This window comes from Fulmarus glacialis, unplaced genomic scaffold (genome assembly GCF_000690835.1).
Source record: "Fulmarus glacialis isolate BGI_N327 unplaced genomic scaffold, ASM69083v1 scaffold14334, whole genome shotgun sequence".
NCBI lineage: Eukaryota > Metazoa > Chordata > Aves > Procellariiformes > Procellariidae > Fulmarus > Fulmarus glacialis.
Genome location: NW_009210047.1, coordinates 39,051 through 45,050, shown reverse-complemented (window position 1 = coordinate 45,050; position 6,000 = coordinate 39,051).

Here is a 6,000-nt window from a genome sequence, read left to right as displayed (position 1 = left end):
GTAAATAACACAAACGAATGTCATGTTTACAGGTGCTTAGGGGAAGAGATTCAAATATGACAATAAATCTTAAACCCCAGACTTCTTGTCAGTGAGCTTTGTGTAGTTTTGCTCTGGGTAAGAGAAGTCACAAGAAGTAAGACATCCTTTGTGGTGAGGAGAGATTCCCACTGACATGATAATTTAATCTTTAACTACTGTGCTTTGGTTTCATCTCTAAGACAGTTTATTTAACAAACCGGATCGCATTGTTCCAGCGATGAGTTTGTTCTTTCAGGTGTCAGAGGCAGGCAGCTGGGACATGCACACGCTGGTCCTGATGTAAAACGTGAACTCCTTTGCTCTTACAGGTATAGAGGGTTGGACACAAAGTTCCCTTAAAACAAGCACGTGAACTGGACTGGACATTTGGAAGCATTTCTTTACCGAGAGGGTGGTCAAACACTGGAACAGGTTTCCTAGAGAGGTGCTCGATGCCCCAAGCCTGTCAGTGTTGAAGAGGCATTTGGACAATGCCCTTAACAACATGCTTTAACTTTTGGACAGCCCTGAAGTGGTCAGGCAGTTGGACTAGATGATCGTTGTAGGTCCCTTCCAACTGAAATAATCTAGTTTATTCTGACTACATCTGTAATGCTCGTAATAAAAAAGTAAGGTGAATGAGATCAGTGTAAGAGAATTCTGCTTGCCTTCTTTTTTTTTTAACAAAAGGTAACCAGTGGCTGTTCATTCTTAGTCAAAAGTATCTCTATCGATGACATAAACTACATATTTGCACTTTATCAGGAAAACACTGGGAATGCATTATGTGTGTGTGAAATAGAAACTATTTCACAGGTGTGTGTTGTCTTATTATGAAGTAAGCATTTATTGATGATTAAGGTTTTAGACTGATAATTGTTTTTTAGAAAAATTATGCAATTGTAACTTCATAACTATATAATTATAGAACTCTTATGTGTATATATGTTTTCTTCAGACTATTTTATAAATGTGCTTTTTTTTTCTTAAACTTTTGCTTTTTTTTTTGGATGCAGTTCATAGACTGAAGTCAGTGGTATCTGTATTGAATCTTCTGTACTAACCTACTTTTGAAGACTTTTGAAATCCATTTCACGTCAGATTTAAAGTCAGAAAAATGTACATATCGGAAACATCTGGAGGATATTGTTGCCTTTCTTGTTGGTGTTATGCTACTGTTCAGGCAGCAGTGGATTGCTTTTTAGATTTGCTTGCTTTATCCTATATTCAGAATTGGAGAGTCTCTGTGTGTGTGGGTGGGGGGGTGGTGGTGGTGGTGCATGTCAGTCCTTACTGTTCCTGTATGATTTGAATAAGTAACATATCTTTCAGTCTGTTGAAGTGCATGGAGTTTTACCTCAGGCTTGCTTTTTTGTTGGTAAATGCAGAAGAGAACTCTGGCCTCTTTGTGCAAGGAAATTTTCAAAATTCCGAAACATTAAATTTCATCAGATTTCAGTCAAGCCCAACTATCTGATATTGAAAATAATATTAATTTCATATAGTGAGTGAGCGTACTTTGCAAAATGGTTGCAAAATGTTTTGGGCTTATCACCATACAGTATGGTAGCAGCTTACTTACAAATGAGATGTGAGGGGAACGTTATGTATCATTTGTATGCCTTTCTCCTGGACTAAAGGAATGATTTCTGGTGCTGTGAACAAGCATGACAGTACTATCTTTACTGGTATGGACTAGAATGGCTTGGTCTGAGACAACCTAATTCAGAAAATAACGCTAATTGAGCAGAAGTGCTGAGAGATGACCTCTCTGGTGAATGTAGTAAGGGTGACTTGCTACCATTTTTAACCTAAACCATTTGCTTTTAATGGGGAATGTGTTTTGCTTTAGCTGTTTTAGTTTCCTTTTTCCTGTGTTCAGAGCAGTGGAGTACTTAGAGACCATAGTATTTCAAACAAATGCATTCAACAAAAATGACTTACTTGAAGGAAAGCTCTTCTAAGCATTATATTGCTGGTGATTTATGAGGAGGTGAAGCTTGGTCTTTCAGGGAAAGAATTGTTGGCTTGGTATTGGTTTGTTGGAAAATGCATAAAATGCATTCAAAGCCATGATATTAGAAGCTGTTCAACAAATACAGTTTATCTTTCGTTTTGTGGTTCCGATTTCAGGCAATTGGAGTTGTCTGGGATAACTGCCCCACCTAGCAGGTGCACAGGAGGAGGAAACACACCTGCAAGGGGATGGCTAGTTTTTGATTATATGAAGGAAGAGTGAAGGTTAAGTGGGGTTGTGTCTTAGAACATAAGTGTTTCCTTTTGCTACAAGATTTAGATTAATCTCTGTCAGGTAAACATTTGTATCATGAAACGCTCCTGTTAACTCTTAGGGCTTATTCTTAATAAGGGAGAACTGAAGAGAGTGTTTTGTATGGAACAAAACTTATTTTCAACATTCTGCATACCAGAGATATTTTGTAAAGAAATGTTTTTATCTACTTGAAATACATTTGACAGTACTCTGAAAGGAATGCTTCTTTGGTAAAGAGAGTTATGCTTTCAAATCTGTGAGTTAGTCTGTATTGTAACAGTAGGTATTTGCTGTATTGGTACAATCCTGAACTCGGCACTCTATGTATGTACAGGCCTTGGCCTCTAGAATAAAAATGGCAATTTCCACGTGGCTTGTGTATTTGATGCCAATTGCAAATGCAGTTTTTGTCACTACTCTTTCCATGTTAGTACTGTAATTTAATATTTTGTTCTCAGGATTTGTCTGTAGATGCGTTGGCCTTGTATTTATGGTATTTGTATTTCTGGCAAAGTCCCATAGTTTTAATAGGGAGTTTAGATTAATAGAATTCAGCTAGGCAACCTGTCTAGCCAAAAACTTCTAAAGAGGCAACCATATTTTTTAAGTGTGGAAAAAGTAGTATATTCACGGAAAGATGCTGTTCCTATATGTTTTTTTCCTTTTTCTCAGGATGGAAGCATCCCATGTAGTATTAAATCATTCTTGTCAGTTAGGACTGAGTGCCATGATGACTGCTTTCCAAATTAGTTTGAATCACGTTTTTATACTGTCGGTCTTACTAGATTGTAAACCCACTGAGGAGTTTCACTGTTCAGCTGTGGTTATGCTCACTCTGGCACATTACCCTGCAAACTCTCAATTCAAGTTTGTAGCAATTTATCTTCACTGGTAGCAGACCTTGTACGTTTACAAAGCATTTTCAGTCAGCTTCTAGCTTTGTCACTGCTGTAGAAATACTATTTTTAGCATCATTAATTGTTTTTTATTTGAAGAGGCAAGTTAAGCGTTTGCATCGGACATCTTGAACTTGCATAGTTTCTTTGCAATGTTGACTTGACATAATCTTTAAAACAATGCAGATTACTTTCCTAGGAAACCTAAACAATGTTGCTTCCTTCTCATGAGTCCTATTTGAAATTTTAATTTGAGAAAGCCTTTGGAACTTTAATATAATGTTCTTGCACATATATATTAACCAAGTGTTCTGATGAAAGAACTTGTCCTTTTGTAGCTGGTTTGCACTTAAATTATTAGCTCTGTGTATCCATATGAAGAGGAAGTTGAAGACTGAAGATAATCCTGCTAAATGAAGTAATTAATAGGTTTTTCAGAGCTTTCCTACCAAGCTGTTGTTTTGTAATTATCTTCATGCAGTTGTTGAATATTCCTTATCAGCTTGTCGTATCTGTTTATATATTGTGCGTGTGCATATTTGTTCTCGCTGTCAATAACTCTGTCTTAGTACAATGAACTTTATATATAAATCTTTGGAGAGACTGGGCTGCATCGTTTTCATCTGGTCCACGTTCAGAATATGCTGTGATACAACAAGAGCAAAACCATCAGCAAAATCATTGTGGGTCCGAGAATGGAAAACGATTGCAAATATCTACAAGAGCAGCGTAAACAGAAAAGGTTAATAAAAGTAAAGTGGGGGTGGGAAGAATTTTACATCTTTTTGGAGTGAAAATAAATGCTTGCAGTTAAGAATATTGTTTTGGGACTGGAAGAGCTTGATTCAAAAGTTCTTCTGTTACTAGTAGGTAGATGTAATAAAAAATGTGCCAACAAGAAGTGGCATGTAGCCCAAGTGAGTAGAATGATTTGCTGCTAGTGAGACCCTTTAAACAACTATATCCTTTAAACGCATTTTCCCTGTTCTCAAACAGGACTCCTGTCTGCATTGTAAGTCATCACTATTGTGCAGTTGATCAAATATTATTCTGTACTTAAATATCTGATTACATATGTCGTGACAAGAAGCAGCATATTCTTGTTAGTGTTAACCCCTATTTTACAGATTTAGTAGTGCAGCAGTAAGTAAAAATGTAAAGTTTCATTAAAACAATTTTCTTCTGCAGGCTACTAGTGAATCACCTAAGAATTTTATATTGCAATTAAGCTGTCTTGTGTTTTGGTTTTTAGAGCTCTTTTGAACATGAATCTGGGTTGGCGGGGAGGAGGACCTTTAGAAGAAACAAATAGAAAAAACCCACCAGCCTTCTAAAACTTCAGGTGGATCCACTTACAATAGGCTAGTGAATTATGAAAAAAGATTCACAGCAGAACTTTTTATCGGTGGAAAAATAAGTGGGATCAGAAAGGTTAGCTGTGACTGACATTTGAGCATAAAAACTAAACAAAACCACACCAAAATGTAGTCTTCGTACTGAGCTCTTTTAAAGGTATTTGAAGCCTTTTATCTCAGTTGACTGGGTTTGTCATTGGTATCAAAGAAGAATATTTGTCTGCTTTAGTCATCTGACCTGAGGAGTTTTCGTTTTACACTGCCTGTGTAGTCAGTGGGTTGGGATAATTTCCTCTAGAGGAAAAAAAATTAATTGTGGGATATTCAGATACCGCAGTGACAAAGCCTATAAGTATCTAAGAAATTTGGAATGTGTTAGGAGAAAAATAGATTCTTGGGGATTTTAGGCAGGCATCAAACTAAAAAATGTCAATATTTTATGGCTCTTTGGTATCAGAAACTGCCACAAAGAGTGCATGTTCCTCTTGGGAGTCCTGGTGATGTGGTCATTCTGGTTCTCATATCATTCCTGTACAGATTTGCAACAGAACAGGTGTCCTAGACGGGGGTAGAGGAACGGGAGGATGGCTGTGTTGACCTGATCTACCAAAATGTCAGGGAGAAAGACAAGGAGGAAAGAATAAAGAAAAGAAAAATATGGGACCAATAGCATAAAATTTTAAAAATGAGTAGTTTGAACATTCATGTTTTCTTCTAGAGCTGTATTGGCTAGGATACTCAGTCATCTTTGCATTACGCTATAACCAAAGCAAGGGGTGTCTTGGCATTAGGTATCCATTTCAGTTCTTGGGTAATGTAATTTTCAGAATTTTTCCCCAGGATTAGGTTTATGGTTATGAGCTGCTATATAGAGATACAGCCTGTCCTTGAACAAAAGATACAGTCATTCTTTACTTGGTTTACATAACAGGTTTTTGCAGCCAGGTTCACAATCAAGATTCATCTGAGTAAGTTTTGTTCCTCTTCTGCCTGACCTGGCCATCTTAACGTTTTGGATGTCAATTTGGTGGACACCAAGTCTTTGAAGGTCATAGAAATGTTTTTAACTTACGCTGTCTGATTCGGTGTTTGATTTAGGCTTATCGTAAAACCCTTTTAAGGTTCTGCTGCTTTATTTGCATTTCTGGACAGATACCTGTTTGTCTTAATTTGTTTGTGAAGTGTTCAAATAAGTGGCAAAGGGCATGCCTTCTGAACTTTGTAATATGGAAAGAAAGGAAACACATGCTTTCTCTTTTCCTTCCCTTTCTCCAGAAGTGTTTCTGTTTAGTGTATATCATTTAACCATTACTGCTTTCTATTATTGTATTAGTTAAAATAAGTTTTACCACTTCACATACAGAAACACCTTATAATTGGAGTGGCATCACTTAAAGAATTACTGTGTTTTTTCTGAATTCGGTGTGTGTGGTGACAGCCAGATGGGGAGTAGATT